General features: G+C 45.3%; 1 protein-coding gene across 1 annotated transcript in view; it reads left to right on the top strand.

Annotated features, from left to right (window-relative positions):
* The first annotated feature begins 7,415 nt into the window (after window positions 1-7,415).
* The window catches only part of TOB1 (transducer of ERBB2, 1), a 29,176-nt gene continuing 16,783 nt past the window's right edge, over window positions 7,416-19,808 (top strand). The window contains exon 1 of the mRNA XM_030014686.1: window positions 7,416-7,434. The gene's annotated coding sequence lies outside the window, so the exon portion shown is untranslated. The remainder of the gene's footprint in view (window positions 7,435-19,808) is intronic.

Genomic DNA, 19,808 nt, shown 5'->3' with positions numbered 1-19,808 from the left:
CAGGCCAGGGAAGGGAGGGATGCTTTTCGAGTGAGTGAAGCTTTGTGGTTGCACCGACTGTCGTCTTGCTCTATATTTGGATGTTGTTGTACATGCAGAGTGCAGGTCCCTGCCTAAAGCCTGTGGGTGTTGCTGAAATACAGATAATAAATGGCTCGTGTGATTCGACTGGAGCCGCTTTGCCGAGTACATCTGAGCCCTATTCCCTTTGCTGGATGTGTCTGTTGCGGTGGTAATTTCTACAACACGCTTTCTGGTTTAAGGCTTCCAGCGTGTTGGTATGTTTAAGACTAGACCTCACTGGAGGGAAAGCTCAGACTGGATATGTTCTGGGTAGTTTGGCGGTTTGTCAAAACAGTCAGCAGAGATGGTCTGAAGCTGAGTCCAGCAAAACCAGGCAGGTAGGGATCAGCGGGGCTTCCCCTGAGATCTCCCATTCAGTTCCTGGGCATCTCCTGTGCCGAGTTTCCCTGAAACCTGCGAGGTTGGCAGCGCTTGGATTCTCAAATCAAATTATCCTGGAAAGCAGAAAGCCTCAAAGCCCTGGCTGAGCCAGAAACCGGTATCTTCTGGGATTCGGCAACAGCCTTAAATCACAGCTTCTGTAATCCAAATTTGGAAAAAGCGCCATTCAAATTTTTGATCCAGGGTTGCGCCGCGATGCAGTCATTTAATAGCTGCCACAAACACAGTACCGGTGGCCCGTGCTTTGTTATCTGGTGCATCAGGCACCACCACCCATGCGAGCAGGCGCTCATCAGCTGTGGGTAAATGAAGACTTTCCTTCTGTATTTAATATTAAAAAAATGTCTTTAAGAACAGCGCACCCAACACAAACGGCACCGAGCATCCTCCCTGCCATCTGCCCCCGTGCCGCAGCGCCGTCGCACGCCGTTACGGATGAGCACTGTGGGCGCCGGCTCCCGTCCTGCGCTTGGAACTGAAGGGATGATGGAACACAACTGTGGCAGCGGTGCTTTGGGTTTATTCATTGGCACTTTGGGTAAAAAGGTATATTTTCCAGCATGAGGAGTCTCCTCGTTCCCTGAAAGAAAAGCGGCTGCTGATCGCATAGTTCTAGCGCCAGGCGAAGGGCGGAGGACTGGGAAAGAAGAGTAAACGGATAAAAAGATCAGTGCCGATATTCAGATGGGGGTGATCCAAGTACCACAAGAAAGATCAGATCTATTCCCAGCTGTCCAGCCGAAGCTCAGCCTTAGGATGGGACAAAGTAAAAGTCTAGATCCAAAGAGCTCTCAGGTTGTTTGGATTCAGGAATCTGTCCTGGCTGTTGAAGACGTAGCTCCCTCCTCGCCTGTCTAGTCCCCCGTTGTTTGCCTTGGCTGCGCAGCTCTCACAGTATAGACTCCCTGCTTTTTTTTGCCAAGGCATGGGGGACATTTAACAAAACGCATTTTTTTTCAGAATATATTCCTTCTCTGCAAAGCTCTTGGTTATTCCTATCTTTTTTAAAAGTCTTCAAAAAAAAATAATTAAAAAAGTTGTTTGTGGTGCTAACGGTATGGAACGAGCTAAAGCTTTATGCCATTTTTAGCACTCTTGGAACAGAGAGAATTGGAGGAACTGAAAATATATGCTTAATCGCCCCCAGGAAAGACTGCCATAATATTTTGGGTTGCATAAGCAAACTAAATTGGAAATCTGGAATCTATTCAAGACCTTTTGATCAGGGAGCTTTGCAAGTGCAGAAAAGTAAAAACACAGACAGATGGGGATTAGAGTTGAGCATCAGGAGAATAATTTCCTCTTTTAATTTCAGTTCCGCCAACATATAAAAAGCATTAACAATCCAGTTACGTAACGTGCGTCAGAGCCCAGCTATACGGAGCAGTAATGCTCGGTGTAATTAAGCCATTACACAGCCTATGTTTGCTGCGTGGAGGTAGGAGCTGCTTTGCACAAGCAAAAGAACCCCCCCCCCTTCAAAAATCTGGGCAAATGTCCTGGCCAAAATTAGAACCAGTTATCGAGGCTAATAGGAGCTGCAGGGGGTTCAGGGAAAATTGAAGCCTGCTCCGAGATACTGCTGGGTTTACAAAAATCCAATTGACAATCACTTGCAAACCCCAATCCACCCTATTTTCTCTATCTTTGTTACTAAATCAGCTTCAGTGGGAGAAGCAAGATTAGGCTGAGGAGCAAGCGGAGATGTTTTTGCTGATTGTTTGACATTGGGAACAATAGTCCATAATATACTTTGTGTTATTCTAATAGTAGGATCTTTGAGAGAAGGCACTGCAACAATTAGAGGCTGGCAAGAGCCCCACAAATCTGAGGCTGCAAAGGCTGGCAGAATGGATTAGATTTCTCTTCTTGCCTGTTTTCCTCTTCTCAGGGGATATTTTTGCATACAGTGGCTGATGCAGAGCGATGCAAAAAAAAGTACTGAGAGGACTGTCTAAATAGGACCACTTACATTTCAGGATCAACTAACAGGACATTGCTTCTGAACAGGTTTTGAAGAGTTGCTGATACCCCAGAATATCCATTTTAAGAACTATTTGTCTACTGGGATCAACTCCCTAGACTGCTGATGTCTGCAGCCTTTAGATAAAAGCCACTTCTTCCAGGTAGCTGATTTTTTTTTTTTTTCCCAAATGTTTGGGGGTTTTTGCCTTTTTTTTTTTTTTTTTTTTTTTGCAAGCAGGTTTAACTGCGGTTACTTTTGCTTGCATTTCACTCTTATTATGTGAACTTAGGTGGGAGTAGGACTGTGATTTCACAGACCAGTTCTGCTTTTCTTCATTTCAATTAATATCACATATGGGAAGACATCTGTATTTTTGGCATTGCTTTACGATACTCTGCATAGGCACAAGCTCAGAGGAGCCTTGAGGAAGTCTCTGCAGTGGGAGCAGAGCTGTCCTGGGCATTTTCCTCCCACCCTGAGAAATCCCAAATTGGCCGAGACAAACCCTGGGAGTTCTCCCACCACAGCCCTCGCTCCAGCCCCTTCTGGGAGGCATACGGCGAGGAAATTCCCACCTCCTGGCAAACCTGGAACAGTGTCTGAGGGCAACCGGTAACCTTTGCAGATTAGAGCTGCTTGAAGGCTGCTGGTTCAGGCGCTGCACTGGGCTCAGGATTTGGGAATACGCAGTTGCTTTTCATACCGAATCGTTGAGCAAGCGTGGAGCCCGGCCGTTCATCGGACCTGGGGACTGCGGTTATTTTTAGACCACAAGAAGACCACAACAAGAAGAGTTAGTCATGTGTGAGCGGTACTCTCCGGGCTGATTTGCCACAATAAATAAATAAAAATAAGACAGAAGCATTAAAAATTTAGTTTTACACATGACTGGCACGTCATTTCCATTCAAATGGGTTATACCGTAGGTGCACATGAGATCATAGGCTGCTATTTAAGGAGGAAACCTCTACTTACATAAATGTCTGATTATGCAACTGTCATGGAAACCAGAGATGACAAAGATGTATTAGATTAGCTTGTCCATTCCCTCAGAGCGCAGGATTGTTCCTTGTGGTTTATTTTTTGCCTAAGATTTTAAGAAATGCTCAGTGGCTGCTGGATGCCTAGCTTGAGAAGAAATGATTTATAGTACGAGCTGAGCTGTCACTTTTCTAAAGGTGATTTGCTTTGGAAACTCAAGAATAGAAGCGCTTAAAGTCACCGGTCTCATCCAACGATCCTCGCACCAGCCTTTAGTTCAGCCCTGTGCTAATATTTTCAGAGTACCATTGCTTTCATTATTTAAAATGCATGCTAGAGTCTTAAAGGACATTTTTCTAGTGTCCTGCCTGACCTTTCTTTAATTTTCATCCCCTCACTCTGTTGTCTTTCCAAATAATACTCCATTTTCTCTGGTTTTGCACCCTGCCAGCACGTCCCTCGTTCGCTGTTGTTGCTTAGCCAAGCTATACAAATTTAGCTGCTCTTAATCTTTTCTCATAGGTCAGTCTTTCCAGCCACACTCATTTTTGCTGCTACGCAGGGAAATCAGTGGAGATTAGTATTTTAATCTTCTTTCCCTGTTTAAAGAAACCCCAGGAACTGTACACAGTGAATGGTTTTCCTGTGACTTTTAATTAAAATGTTTAAAAATTAATGTGTTTATATATATATATTTCTCAACTTTCACCTCCAGTTCCTCTCTGTCATTGATTTATCTGCTCTTCTGCCTTATTAGAAAATAGCTTCTTTTTTTTTTTTTTTTTTTTTTTAAAAATAAACAACAGATTAAACTTTGGTTTGGTTTCTTAGCATGAACAGGGTATCATTGTTATATCATGAGCTATACGGTTTAGTCTCACCCATGCTAATTCTGCAGAATTAACCTGAACTTGTTTTAAACCAAACCCTCCGGGTTGTCTGGTCCCACCAGACTCGGGATTTGGGAGGATATGTAGCAGTATGAAGACTAAAAGACTAATGCTGCCAGTAGTATTTACCCTCATTTATGTCAACTGGTTCCTCTCTTCTTGTATTTTCTGCTGGCTCACAACGTATTTGGTTGCTGTTGTTTTCCCTGAAGTTGGTCTCCTTGCTCTCACTCAATCCCAATGGTTGCTGAACTCTTTTGCTCCTCCCATGTCCAATCCAGAAACTGATGTCTAATTGCAATATGCACCTTTGGTTCTTAAGACCTATTTAGGGCCATGTTTAAAGAGTTTTAAAGAGTAAATGTTTTTTAGCTGTAGCTGGGCTTTACCCAGGGTCATAGGGCAAATCAAATTTAGGGTCCATCAGGTCCCAGCAAGGAAACAGACTGCAGAGTTGGGGCTTCTGCTCTGGCAGGAGGTCCCAGACCCGACCTGTACCCGTTCATTAACCGTTGGTGCCACCACGAAAGCTGCCACCGCTGCTGCAGAATATGGGGAGAAGCCAATACCTGATGAGCAGGAACTCAAAATACAAAAGCGCTTCGCACTGGATCGTTGCATCAGGCTTACGAGCTAATTCTGGTCTCGCTGAAGTCATTTGAAAAACTCTTTTTAGTGTGGGCATGGTTCCCGCTGACAGTCCTGCCAAGCACCTCGGTGGTAACCTACAACACCTCTCCTATCTCCCCATGCAGCTCCGGGGCTATTTTAGCCGAGGCTGTCAGCTGAGCTGAATTGTTCCATTATGTGGTGGCTTTGCAATGTGGAAAAGTGTTCAGGAGGGACCACTCTCTAAATGAGAGGAGAGTTATTGAGTCTCCAGAGCCAATGCAGTCATTGATTTTTTTTTTTTAATTTTTTTTTTTTTCCCCCTGAGGCAGCTGATACAGGGAGCAATTACAGTCGTGATTTTTCTGTGATATGGATCTCAATTGACCATGCAGTGGAGGGACGCGTGCTTATTTCACATAAAACCCTGCTACAGGGCAATGCTTTCCAGCCACTACTGAGCTGAGACAGATTTGACCCTGGAGATGAAAATTCAGATTGTAATGTCTCACCCTGTATATCCTTCCATCAGTGAGAAGACAATGAAACGTAGTGCTTATGGGATGATTTATAAGACCAAAGCACTCTAACTACTCATCTTAAATCACAGCAATTGGACTCCGTATAGGCAAGCAGATTTTTTTTGGAGCAGGTCAGATGAGTTCCAGCCTCCTCTTCAAGTATTTAAGAGAAGTCCTTAAAAGCAAGAACCTGCTTCGTTGCACTTCTTAAAAGAACAAGCTACCCCAGGGAGAACTCGCCTGGTCCCCTCCCCATGCCTCCGCAGCAGATGCCCACGTTGCTGCTGTCCCCTCTTCCACGAATAGACACGTTTCCGCAGGAATAATCCCTGAATTTCACCGTAAGAGCCTTTGAGAGCCTTCTAAATAATTTCAGCATGAGCTATCGTTAGGAAGTTAAAATCAAAGGCACGAGGACCAGCATATTTAATAAGATGGAAAAGGCTTTCAGCAAAATGAGAACCACATTGAAGGATTTGGGAGTTTCTCCCTATACGGATTCCGAAAGGGGTCACGGGTTCACAGTGCACTGGCAAGCACAGAGATGCTGTGTATTCAGCATAGGCAGTAATTACATCTCCTCTTTCTAAATTATGTTATCAGGAAACATCCATATTGTTTGCATGGGTCTAGATTACGCTCCGAGAATAGAATGTTCTCCGCATAAAGAGCGCGGCTGGAGTAAATCAATGAGGATGCACTCAGAAACATCAATTAAAGGTAATACAAGTCTTTAGCACAGTATCAGGGAGCTAGCAGAGTTTGAAATTCCTATTTTCCCAACCCTGCCTTCCTACCTAGGAAAGTGACAAAGCAGAGCTACTCAGAAATTCATAAGGTTTAAAAATAAAATACTTGTCTCCTCTCATCCTCGTCTTTACTCGGGTTTTTACTCAGTGCCGTTTCCCAGCATAGCAGCTGAATGTAATGTTTTTCTTCAAGAGATCTCAAACTTCTGCTGGGTTAAGGGGTTGCCCTTCTGCAAGTGTCACTAGTTGAGTACCTTGGTTTGGGGGTACCTGCTCTGGGACACCTGCAATCCGATTTCCTGAGATGCCGAGAGCCTGTTGCTGCTTCCAGCAGGAGTTAAGGTTTCCCAGCCCTGCTGAAATCCAGGTTCCAGGCTCCTTCAGGCCAACACCTAGAAAATTCAGACTTTCAAAGTTAACAGTTACCTCTGTATATAAAATAACAGCAAATCTATGATAGAAGTGGGAACAAAATCCAGACCTTTTGCCTTCCTAGTATGTAATACTTGGTGCTTGTTTGCAGAAGGGTTAGCGATCCGGCCACCTTTGGACATAATTAGTAAGGGTTGTGTACGTAAACGCCATCAACACGTTCTCTGCTGGTCCCAGTAATTTCCTGTTATTGAAGAAAATGGGGAATTAATGTGAATCTTCCTTCAGCCTATTAATTCTGCGTCCCCTTCACAGACGTTAATTCAAATGCGAAATCTGAGCCTGGGTTTGAGCCTCCCCTGTGCTCAAAGCAGTTCAGGCACAGGATTCCTGTTCGGGCCCATTTGTTACCTATGTGACACTCATCCATCATCATGATTGTAATGGTGAGGGGTGGAAAATTTTCCCCTAGCTACTTGGAAGAAAAAGGACCTTACGTAGAATTTATAAGCTTCTTCAGCTGAGCTAATTATTCAGGAAAGCGTATTTTTCATCGCAAGCAGCACAGGCAAGCAGATTCCATTCATAACTCAAATACCAAACAGCTTTAGCACCTTTGGTTTTAGTGGCTTATTTTATTAATATTAAGGTGGGCTTTTTTAGTTGGGTTTTGGTTTTTTTTTTTTTTTTTTTAATGCTTTTTCCCTTCGGGCAGAAAGCTGCTCCCTTTTCGTCACAGCCTCGATAATGAATTGCAGTGTACAAAGCCGGTCATACAATACGCAGCGGCGGCAGCGCGGAGCGAGAATCTTTGGGAAGAGTTTCCATAGAAACATTGACGTCCTCCTGGCGAACAGGACACCGAGTTCCTTCAATGGGAGGTATGGGGTTTTAAAGGAGCAGCGAGGTGGCGGGAAGCCAATCCAGCAGAGCTATGACTCGGCATCTCCCAGTAGAATAGGGGGTTTGAGCTGGTGGGAGAAGAAAAAAAAAAAAAATAACCCAATTACCTTCACATTATCAAAATGTTGGATTTGATGGTTGCTGCTTGAACGGTGCTGTATATAGCCTGGTAAATAATTAAACTGCTGACCGCAGAGTGCGCGAGAGCCAGCAGCCAAAAATCATAAATACTCAAGGCTGTGAGCTAGCGGCTTCTAAAAAATCTTGTCAGATTTTGTCACAGACTCCATCCCCAGAAGCCTTAAATTCGGCACAAATCGGCATGACGCAGGCATAAACCTCCCGGGGACGAGCAAGGTTGCACCCCAGCGATGCGCACCCTCCCCTTCCCTGCTTGTCTCGGAATGAGACAAGTGTTTTTGCTTATGTTCCAGCTCTGTGTTTTAAATAGCCTCGTGTCTACCCAGCTAAATAGTGGCAGAGCAGCCCTGTCTGGAAGAGGCTGTTTCTAGAAGGAAAACAGTCAGAGGAAATGTTTTTGCCAGAAATGTTGGAAATCATACAAAACAAAAAGGGAGCGTGCAAAAGAATTCGCCGCCGAGCGTTCCCCGGGTTTTTGTTCAGGCTCACAAAACGCTTTGTTTCGGAGCAATCCCCAGATAAGATTAATGAAGGTGACAGACGTCCCTTCTCAGAGAGCGTGTGACCCGCTCCGAAGCCCCGTCCGACGCCTGAGGACGCCGGCTGGAGCCTTTCCACCGGCTGGGGGGGCTTTGGCTCCGGACCCGGGAGCTAACGTGCCTCAGCCTGAAAAAGCAAGCAGCCATCTGACCCAACCTGGTTGCTCTCAGCCTTCACGGCTTCCTCCAGCCCTTTGACTCCGAGCTGGATATCTCTATCACAATTCAGACAACTCTCTGGTACAGTCTAATACATCTCAGCAAGGGTCTCAGGTGTGTCACCCTCCCAAACACCCGAGCATCTTCCCGTGGCGAGTTACGCAAGGTGAGCAGCACTTATTACAGCTCTTCCTCTCTTTCTCGCCAGCGCTGATATTGCAGGGGTGACTCGTTGTTTACCCAGCAAATCCCTGTGGTATGTGGTTTGCTTTGGGAAGGCGAGCTGGTGGAAGGGTGCGCTCCACCGGGACAGCGTGGAGCTCGGAAGGAGCTTTGCTACCTGCAGGAGCGGGCGCCGTGGTCTTGAACCGGCCTTATCCTCTCTGCAAGCGAGCTTCTCTTATTCCAAATTATCTTGCAGTTTGCACAGCTTGAAATCTCTCCAGAGTGATTACCAGAAAATACAAAGCATCCACAAGTCCACCACAGTTTAACGGGAGCCTCAGGTGCTCTGCACCTTTCGTAGTCTGCTCCAGATAGTCTTCAATTAGGCACCAAAGGCAAACTACTCGTGTGTGGATGCTGACCTTAATCACTTGTCCTTTGCACCGCTCAGAAAATGTGGCTATTTATACTGCTGTTATTACAATACTGAAAACTCTTATGCTGAAAGTTAAAGTATTTCAAATCTATATGGTTATGATGCTACATGTAGTTCTGGTTTATAATTTTATAGCAAAGACATCCATTTATTCAGTGGGCTCCAAGTAGGATGTTTGATACAGGATATGGAATTGATCTGTTTGCAGAATGTTTGCACGGAGATTATTTTGGTTAAACCCGTTCAGCAAGATTCGCCGTAGACACAGAAAGACAGAAAAGTCAGCACGTCAGAGGATCTCGAAGAAGTGTCTTGAGTTTTAGGGACTTACTCAGATTGTTTCAAAGGATGGCAGGAATTACTTTCAAGGGAATAGGAAGAGAGGGTAAAAAAGTTCTCCATCTTCCTGAGCAGTACCTAGCTCTTTTCATCCATTAGTCTCAAAGTGTTTTGCTACAGAATAAAAAACACTTTATCCTGTTTTGTAGATGCAGAAGCCTTAGAAATAAGGACCGGTTTAGAACGAGAGCCATTTTACTTGAGCACTTTGTCCTTACTTCCAACTTTGGTGAATCTGAAAGCTCATTATTCTTTTTTGATTAACCTCACCTTATAAGGTATTCAGCTAGCATGGCAATGAACTTGATTTCAATACCCAGGTAGGCTGGATTTGCATGCACAAGGAAGGGCAGACGACAAACCTGACCCACACACCCACCACAATAAGGCAGCTGGGTCAGAGGTGGGGCTGAGGACAACGCCTGGTGCTGCTATCCGGAGAAACAGGGACTCCGGTGCGCCCAGCGTCTGGCTTACCCACCCACAGTGCACAAGACTCTCGCTCTGGCATGGACCTATTTATACACATGCAGAAAGTACATGCTTAATTATACTGAAGTAGGAAGAATTACAGTTAAAGCAGGGGGACACGCTGGTTTGACTGCAGTTGTACCCTCCGAGCACTTTGACGTGGTATTTCTGCAAGAGCGAGCAATAAATGAAATTATCTACTTGCCTGATATTAAACTGGCGCACTACAGCAGTCCTGAATTTCTTCTAAACCAAATCTTATTACAGCACCTCCTATGCCAGAGGTCCTTTCTCTTCCAGAATATCTGCAGAACTGCAGTGCTGGGTGTGCATTCTTTATTGGTGCGGTGCTTTTAACCAAGGCAAAGGCACTGCTCCGTTCAAGCTGCTTAGGAGGCCCTGGCTGAGCAAACCCTCTTCACAGACACTTAATTGAGAAGTTGCACTTAAGTCTTACGAAACCTGACGGATCCTGATCACCCCCTTTGGTGCAGTACTGAACCGGGACGCCAACTCCTCATCGAATAACACGTAATTCCCATTAAGGGCAGATTTATCTGCAAGCTGAAAGGGGCAGGGGCTGCAAAGCCGCTAGCAGAACCACGCACCACGCTGAGGGGCTTTGGCAATGCCTCAGTGAATCCATACAGGCTCATGTTCAGTGGAGAGATGCTACGAACGTTTCTGCATACTGCTTCAAACTTGTGTTTGACTTAAAAAGTGAGAAGACAGCCAGTTCCCTTTCCATGTATCTTGTAGTCAAGAGCTGTCAAACACATTATAGATGTTTATATTCAGGCGGCTCTGTTTAGATGAAGCATTACTATCCTGCTCGCTAGCTGAATCAGGAAAGTCTTTCTCTGCACCTGAGCCTATGTGGTCGTTCCCTTTAGGTGGAGCTTCTGGAAAACTGCAGCCACGGGGAACTGCAGCCAGCAAACGCTGTGCAAATCCACTACACAGACCCACTCCTCCTGGAGTAGAGCCTATGCAAACAGCAGGGAAATTGTATTCTCTGTGGTATATCGTTTGAGCTTTCCTTCCAGCAGATCCTGCTTCTTTTTCACATCAGCTCCTCTACTGAATCTAGGACACGGGAGATGCTCAATCCTGCCTTCTGGGCTCTCGTCCATCAGATTTGCAAGATTTTTGTGATATAACAGTAATCACAAGCTGCTTGCATTAAATGGCATGCTATCGGAAAAGCCTGTCCGAAGGGCTCTTAGTCTTTGATCACTCCTTGTACGAGCAGAAAACAAAGTATTTCTTTCAAAAATGAAAAACGAATTCCCACTTTATCCTTCAAAATGGTGGTGGGTTTCTGTGCCTCAGACATGATACAAACCCATTGCAGTAGCCATTTTGAACACCTAAATTTTCTATAAAGAGCTGCAATTTGCAAAGCTTCAAAAGCCACGCTGGAGATTGAAAGCATATACTACGGAATAACAAAAAGGAAGAATAGACTTTGTTAAAGGTGGGAATTTGATACCAAAAATTAAGCATGGCCATAACAATTACAGCCATCTAGTGGGCAAAAGGTTTGTAAAAAAATAAATATAGTATTGATATTCAATTTCAACAGTAAAATACTTGTAAATGAAAGAGGTCTAGCAAATAACCAAGGGGGGGAGCTTGCACTGCTTTTTTTACTATTCTTCAGGAATACATAAAATCTTAAATATTTTCCTTCTTGCATTGTAGCCTGTAAATATTAGGAAAATTAGATCTCACCTGGTGCGACTGTTTTAACGAGGGACTTGCTGAGAATATCCGATGAAGTGTGTTATTGCTCACACTTCAGCTGAAGGAACAGGACTGATTCTTTTCACAGAGATTTCCTTTCTCCAAATGGTTCATTAAAATTTAAAGTTAGATATATGACAACACAAGCTTTACGTTAAGTAGATGGCAACAAATCAACAGGCTTCACAGAGTGATTAAGGATCTCTTTCTTCAAATGCTTTGTACATATTCTTTTGGCTCTTGATGTCATCCATCATTTCAGGAGCTCCTCAGGCTTCATGGGGTATTTCATGTTCGATAGGATCTCTAGTGAATTTCTACTGAAAAAGCAAATTGGAAAGTAAGTATTTAATCTAAATCTTTGCATATCAAAAGGAAGAAAAAGTACATCTCTTTCTTTATCTTACTTTTATATGGAGCATATGGGCTGAAATGATGAACTTCAGATCTGAATTCCAAAAACTCCAAAGCATTTTGATTTAGCCCATAATAAAATCTGCACTGGGATTTCATAACAATGCTTTTTAATCCACCTTGGAGGAGGGAAAAGATTCTCTGTGAGAGGGTTTGCTCTGTTATAAGTTTTTGGGTTGTTGGTTTGTTTTTTTTTAAACTTAGTCATCTGTATTCAAGATTTTAAAAACATATTTACAGAACAAACAAACCTTCCCAGAATAATCTCCGCAGGCTTTTGATTGCATGCCTTGGAGTGGAAGAACAGGCTATAGGATTTTTTAACCCTATGACAAGAAATAACTGGCTGTGAATTTTGGAAATCCTCTTTGGCATGTGTTCAAGCCGGTGTTAATGCAAACCGCCCCATGCCAATCTCCTGACTCATCCCAAATGGCAGCTTCTGACACTCATCCCATCCGTGGCCGGCCTTCCCTAGGAAGAAAACAAAGCAGCTCCTCCCTTCCTTCCTGAAAGCTCACGTGCTCGGCGTGCTGCTGAGCGGGTGCATCTTCTGTATTTCCAAGTATTTAATTTGGGGTCTGATCTTGTGCCTGCAAATCTCGAAGCGGGGGTTGTCACTGTATAATTTGTCTTGACTACCGAGTCCCAGGGCACAGAGCAGCTCGCGGTGCGTCCTTCTGCCAGCCCTGGTTTCACGTTCAGGGCATGAGAAACTCTTTGCAGCAAGTATGTAAAATTCTCTTTGTGCCTCTGGTGCAAATCTCTTTTAAGACAGCTATATGTCAAAAATAGCATTATGTTGCTTCTAAATCCTATATATTTTTATAGGACTCAATGATCCTTATGGGTCCCTTCCAACTGGAGACATTCTACGATTCTATGATAGATGTAATTTTTATATTATTTACGTAGTGTATAAATATCCAAGTAACCATTATCCAGAGGCAGACAATGGAAAATGCTGTTTAAATACCACAGTCCTGCAGAATCTCATGTGTTGGATTAAATCTTGGTCGACACTCGTTTGTGCCAGTTGCGGGAGGGCTTTTTCCTTGTCCTACAGGCGAGAGGCGAGGAGTGAAGGGCAGAGGCTCAGCTGCTCTAACTGTGAATTTCTTGACCTCTGACAGTTTGGTTTTTCTTTTAATCAGAGCCTTTTCTAAGCATAGGCTATGCAGTATAACATGCCATATAAAATCTCTGATAGATACAGAGCTAGATTTGTGATGCAGTTACTGGTATTTCATTAACCTTTATCTTGACAAGTGGAAATAACACGCTGTGATTCAGGGTAAATTTTTCACTTGCAGAGAAAAATGGTGCCAAAAGAAAGCAAATGGGCTAGAAATTAATAAATACAAATCTCAATAGCAAAAATCAACTTCCAGCTGGACTTGGCCCCTTGTGCATGTTTCAGACGTGTTGTGACGATGCTCTGCAGGGCACGACAGAGCCATGGCTTGCACATGACTCAGGAGCCCATGGGCGACCACAGCCAGCGTTGGGGACAGGGGTAGCCCCCCTCCAGGCTCCCTCCCCTGCTTTTTCCACCCAGATGAAGACACGGGCCTCAAGGATTGTCCACCCTGCCTTGGGCTGTGGCCCCTCCATGCCGCATCGGGTCTACGGCCCCGTGGTCCCACTGGGCTCAGCTGCAAAAGGCTTCTTGCTCTGCAAAAAGGCTGCTTGGGCTCACGGTCTCGATGATGTGGGTACCTGACCTACTGAAACCCCCGGGAAAACCATTTCTAGGAGGGCCTGAGCTAAATACAGCCTCTCGTAGACTGCAGACTTGCTGGTGGCTGGCAGAGTCCCCCAGAGGAGACGACAGAGCTGGTGAGTAATAAGGATAACTGATGTTTTTCCAAGTTGAAACCAGCCTGACTCACCACTATTTTGTTTCTTTTATTGTTATTTGTATTGCTCTGATGCCAGACAGCAGATCTCAGTTATTGAGCCCAGGGTTTTATCACCATATAACAGGAAAAAAGTGCCCTCTGAAACGCTTCCAGACTAAATCAGTAGGAGGGGAAAAAGAAAAAGCAAAGCCGCTTGCTCACTGCTGCCCTGTAATTCGGGGCTGAAAACCTCCAATGCTCTGCTCCTAACTAAGCACCTTCACTCACCCACGGTGGCATATTTTCCAGCTGGTCTTGCCTTGCTCTAAGCTTAGGTTTATAAATAGTCAGTACCATCTAGTTTTCCAAATAAGAGATCTGCTTAGAGCGTGCGTTCCCGGACCCCTCGTGCTCTGGGGAGCGCTCGCTGCCGGCAGGGGCTGCTCATATCCGCAGCTTTCTATTGAGATACTGATCTGAGGCTGCAGGAGAGCACAACATGCCATCAGAAAATGATCAGGAGACGGTAGATACACCACGGGTATAGCAGAGGCCACCCCTACCCCATTCGCTCAGGACATGCTCTCCTCCAGCGAGTGGCACAACCCTGTACAAGCAGCTCCTGCTCTTCTCTTAGGTGAAGTCAGGATCTATTCCTGGGCAGAGCTGCCATGGAAAATGTCTCTCCGGAGCTGCTATCTGCCAGGGGTAATGTCTCTCTCAAGCCAGTATCTAGCACAGGATAAGATTCCTACTGTTTGTGATGATACACATCAGCCTCTTGAGGTTTTCGCGACACCCTGGGTGTTGCTGGTGCAGGGAGCAGTCATAGCCACCGTTGTATCTGCAAAGCAGAAGATACACATCTATCCCTTGAAAGCTGTGATCCCTACCCCAAGGAGTTTAATAAAATATCAGGGTCTGGATCCAGTAACATCAATAGAAGCAGAATTATTCCCAGATCCAGAGAGAAAAGTACAAACAAAGAGAACCTAGATGTCAAAGAGACAAAAGCTGGCTGGGAGATCAATACAGAAAAGCTCTGCAAAAGGTCTGGGGTTTAATGAGAGATGAGTAGGATGGGACTTGGCATAGACAGAAGCTATTAGGAACAGCAGAGAAGAACACAAGATGCAGATAGTGAGAGGAGGGAGAGAACAGCTGGAAGAGGAGGCTGGGAGGAAAACAGGTAGAGGTGGGTAAATTTTGGCTTGTGTGCACCAGCGAAACAGCTACAGCCACTGCGAGGCCTGGCTAAGCACTGGGAAAAGCCTGATGGTTACAGAGGAGCCATGCAGAAAGCAAAGCTGCTCAGCTGCTGTAGGAGAACAGAAGTGGTGGTGACCCTTGAGGACGGGCATCGTGGCTGCTCCCAGGCTCTATGCTGGCCCAAGTGTTGGAGGCAGCTTCTCTGGTTTGGGGGGGTTTGGTTTTTTTTAAAGCAGGGCCCAGAGGGGTTCAGCAGCGGCAGCTCTGATTTCTACCCAAAGCTCCCCGGGGCTTCCAAGCACCCCAGCATCCACTGAGAATGACCCTAAAACTGAACTAAGCATGTGCCGAGTGCCACCTCTGTGACAGCGGGTCGGACTCGCCATGGCAGAGGTGTCGGTGAAGCTCTGCTGATCCACGTCCATCGGGGACGGGGTCTCCCAGGCTGGCACTGCACCCATCCCAGACCAGCCGCGATGCCTTTGCCACCGAACGGCAGCACGGCAGGCAGGCAGAGGGGCGAGGGTTTGTTCAAACCAACCTCGGCTTGCATCTTGGCTTGGGAAGACATGCCTGGCATTTTTGTCAGCAGTGTCTCTTGAAATAAATCATCAGCCGTTCTGGAGAACCGTGCCTGCGTATTAGGACAATTATTGCTTTCTTCCAGCCTCGGCTGTGTAAAAATGCATTGCTTCTCTTTATGAGAAATTCTCATCTCCTTCTGTCAGTCATCTTGTCTCAGCGGGGAAAAAAATCCCCAAGCCCTGTCATATCAGAAAATGAGAAAATTATCAATATCTAAAGTGTATGTGAAAAATATGAGCTCCTTCTCCGTTTGGGAGAATGGATCTCAGTTGTAAAGTCTTACAAACGTTAGCAGCTTCTCAGACATTCAAAAATGTTAATGATCCTAAGGTACTAAAATAGCTTGCCATAGAGTTTTCCATATTATAAATACTGTCTTGCCCTCTGCAGCCATCTAGAAGACTCTATCACAGATGAATGGTCCTATACATCGCTTTGTGTATTCAGAAAGCAGAGTCAGGATTAGTATATTCATGCAGACACAACAGGCTCTGATGATTGCCTGTGTATCTGGAGTTAGGATCGAGCTTTAGTGCCTGAGATCAGCTTAATAAATACTATCAGCTTCCTCCCACTGAGTGTAGGAATAGAAAAAAAATCTGTCAATAGCTGTAGCTTTGAATAGGAATCCTTGAGTAAAGTAAATCTCTCTACTTCAGATTTCCGCTGGCCTCCTTACGCTGCCTTGGGGAGAGAGGAGGGACTCGGGAGGTGACAGCCCCAACTGCCGCAGCTGAGCCAGCTGGGCTGCAGAGGGGGTCGCTACCAGCCCCAGGAATGACCCCCCTGTCACGGGGGTGTCTGAGCCAGTCCCGGGGTCCTCTTTCCCCTGAGGAGCAGCAGCTGACTCTATCCGCTGCCCTTCCAGAGGGAAGGTGGGGGTTTGGGTAAGTGGGCTCAGCTTCTTGTCCTCCTCTCCTAGAGCCGTGCACAGATCCCTGCGCTGTCCGGGGGCTTGTGCTATTGTTGCCTTCAAAACAGGAGATTCTGGAGTCAGCTCCCCATGGGAAACCTGGGAGCAGCTCCTTCCCTCCCTCGGGCTGTCTGCAGACTCCAGCAGACCTCACCTCCTTTGGCTGCACACAGGTCCTGTCCCAGCGCTTTGGGCTGGGACCCACAAATGTGCACCTCCAGATGCTTCGGCACCGCCTGAAGCAGCCAGAGCTGCTTCACGCCACAAGACCAGAGGTCTGAATCACATCCCCAGGCATGCAGGAGAGTGGTTTAATTCACATCTAAACCTTATTAACGCTACCTGGAATCACAGGTTTGAGTCTTGGCACCCGTGAAGCTGGCTGGCTTGGGGCGCGAGTGGAAGAACGCGGAGGAACTCGCTGCTTCTACAGCACTCCTGCGGTAGGACTCACAATTAGATTTGAATCTGTTCTGCTTTAATCCTTTTTTCAAATATCTGTCCCTTTTGCTTTTATGAGCCATCAATTGTTTTATTTCCCCATCAGATTAGTTTGTTCCTCTCACTGTAGCTTTGGGCTTTTGCAGCTGAATGGGACCCAGGAGACCTAAGCATCAGGACTGAAGACACAGTACAACACAAAAAGGGCAGCTGGTGCTCAGCAGACACCACAAACCACTTAAAATGTCTTTTGTTTATTAGCTATTGTTCAGTTAAATATAGTACCTGTAGCTTGAACAATAGGCAGTGGCAGAGTACGTGCTTTGTGCGCTTACAGGCTATTACTGAGCACCGAGGTGAGGATTTAACACACGAGGCCAGAGGCAGAGTACAGCAAATTTGCCTAGAAAGCCCTTATAATGCCATTATAACCGGCCCATTAGCAGAGCTACCGAGGAGACTACATAAATGATATTTATTGCATTTCTGCGAGCCCACAGCGGGCAAGTTTATTTAAACAATTTCATGCAGGGAAAGGCGGATGTCAGCAGGGCTTTGGGCTCCGGAGCTGCAGGAGTGCCGCTCCAGGAGAGAGGTCCAGGACACCCCGGGTGGGCCACCCATGCTGGGCTCCTCTTCCTCCCACACCAAGGTGCCCTGGGCCCAGAGGAGAGGATTCCTAACCTTCTTTGAATTAGGTAGGTTATTTCTGGGATGCTCGAGCTGGAAGCAGGGGTCCTGCTGCCCTGCTCGCAGATCAGTCATCCCCCCCGACCTGCTGGGACCCCAGTCCCATCCCAGCTGGGCGTTGCGTTGTGCCCACTATGTTCTTCAGCTGCCTACAGACAAGAAACGGGGCGTTTTCAGACACTTTTAGCGAGTGCTGTCTCAAAACTTGTGCTGGGACTCCAAGGGGAGCTACTGTTTGCATGAATCAGTCCAGAGCTTTTTGGATGCACCAAAGAGAACGAGATGTGAATTATTATTTTTTTCATTAATTTCCTCAGTTCTGAAGCTGAATTGAGTTTTCTGATCTAGTTAGCCCTCCTTTCCCAAACAAATATAATGGCTTTGAAAAATTACCTGTATTTTTATACACCTGACATCTGGATTTGGTAAAAATTCTGAAACTTTTTAAATGCTACTTGCGGTCTGGAGGAAGGGAGGGTGATATTTAGTAGATGATCTTTGCCCGCATTTTTAAGAAAAAAACCAAACCATCAATTCTGCTGCTGGCAATTGAAAAAGCAGTTAGGCTGAACTCGCTTTTAAGTGAACAAACACTTATGGATCTATTTATACCTGCCCTGAAGCAGACTACCGTAGGTGGAAAAGCTGTAATTATTTCCTTTCCCTGCTTTCCACTGTCCTGTAAAGATCTCCTGGAGCAGCTTGTTAACAAGTTACTGCTGTACATGTGAAATTAAAATCAAGCCCATATTAACAACCAAACCAATTTGACTAAGAATGACTAAACCAAACTGTAACAAAGGTGAGACAAGCTTGAAGGCTGCAAAGAGACAGCTTTTGTTGCTTAGCCCCATCTATCTAAGAAGGTTGAGAATTACAAATGATGAACATGGCTGGCAGTTGAGGGGGACAAAGACCTGATCAGTAGTGATGGGGGGATGCAACAACATATTTTTTCCCGTGTTCCTTTTCCCATCAGTGCATGTTTTCAATTTAATTCCCCTCCCTAAAGAGTCCCTCTCCTTTGTTATCTTCCTACTTTTCTCCCTCCCCCCTTCTCCCTTGGTTTACTTCTCAGAGCAGATGATGTCCTCCACTCACCACCCAGCTTAACTCTAGTTTCAGTATCAAAGATCATTTAAGCTGAAAATAGCTTTTACTGAGTCCACGTTACAACCCAGGAGTGTCTGGTCACCAGATAGGATCTCCAGCTGCCTCTCAGACGCTGTATCGGAGGGTTATCTGCGTTCTGGTACTCTCAGTACTATGGCCACAAGCCATTATGCTTCATAGCAATTCAGGAGGGTCGTGGACTCGATTACAGCTGATGATGGACCAGGTGGGAGGAGCTGATGAAACAGAGAAAAAAAATTAATTAACATTCAGCAGGGCAGCCTGTTCTGTAAAGAGATTTTTAATTTTTATAGAATGGAAAGGGATATTTTTTTTAAGTGATCATAAATTTTTATCGCTCTATGTTGCTACAGATTATTAGGAAATGCCTGGTGGTAATACTTACTATTGCTTTCTGGGGTACAGAGTCCAAATTAGTTATGAAAATAAGCCCTATACTGTTTAGAAGTATGAAATGTTGCCCTTCATTTGCAAGTATGAAGTAATGATGCTTCTGGAGCAAGAGGATGGATGTGCTATAAATCCCACTGCTGTGAACCTCTGCCTCCCTTGCAGTGCGAGGGAACGGCACCTATGAGCTGTGAACAGACGGTGCGTCTGCAGCAGCCTGAACAGAGTTAGATGTGCTCACTATTTTAGTGACCCCCTAAGTGTATAAGAACATCTTTACTTTGAGAAGATTATGCATATATGGCAGACCGGTGGAGGGAAGGAACAATGAATTGGCTATGGGGAGGGCTCTAACGAGTCCCTAAGGAGAGAGTCCTAGTAGAGATTTCAAAATCCTCACTACGCTTAAAAAGTAAATAGACTGTCTTGGTAGAAGGAGATGCAAAAAAGGTAGCAATTCAGTGAAGTTTTACTGCAATATATTTTGGAAGATTTGCCAGATGGCTGGCAGCAAGACTTTTAAACTCTGACTTTTTTTCAGAGCCAGCCATATTATCATCCATCAGACAGTCACTTTGGACTGACATTGCAGAGTGTGGCTGTCTCCTTTACATTTGCCTTGCTCCTGTTTATTTCTAGCTGATTTATTTATATCTGGAACTGATACAAGTGGCACGATTTCTTTGTTTCATTAAAAGATTCCTTGATCTAAACTTTAAAAGATTTGTCTTCAGAGAGA

The sequence above is a fragment of the Aquila chrysaetos genome, chromosome 5, assembly GCF_900496995.4.
Source record: "Aquila chrysaetos chrysaetos chromosome 5, bAquChr1.4, whole genome shotgun sequence".
NCBI lineage: Eukaryota > Metazoa > Chordata > Aves > Accipitriformes > Accipitridae > Aquila > Aquila chrysaetos.
This window is presented reverse-complemented; position numbering and strand designations above follow the sequence as displayed.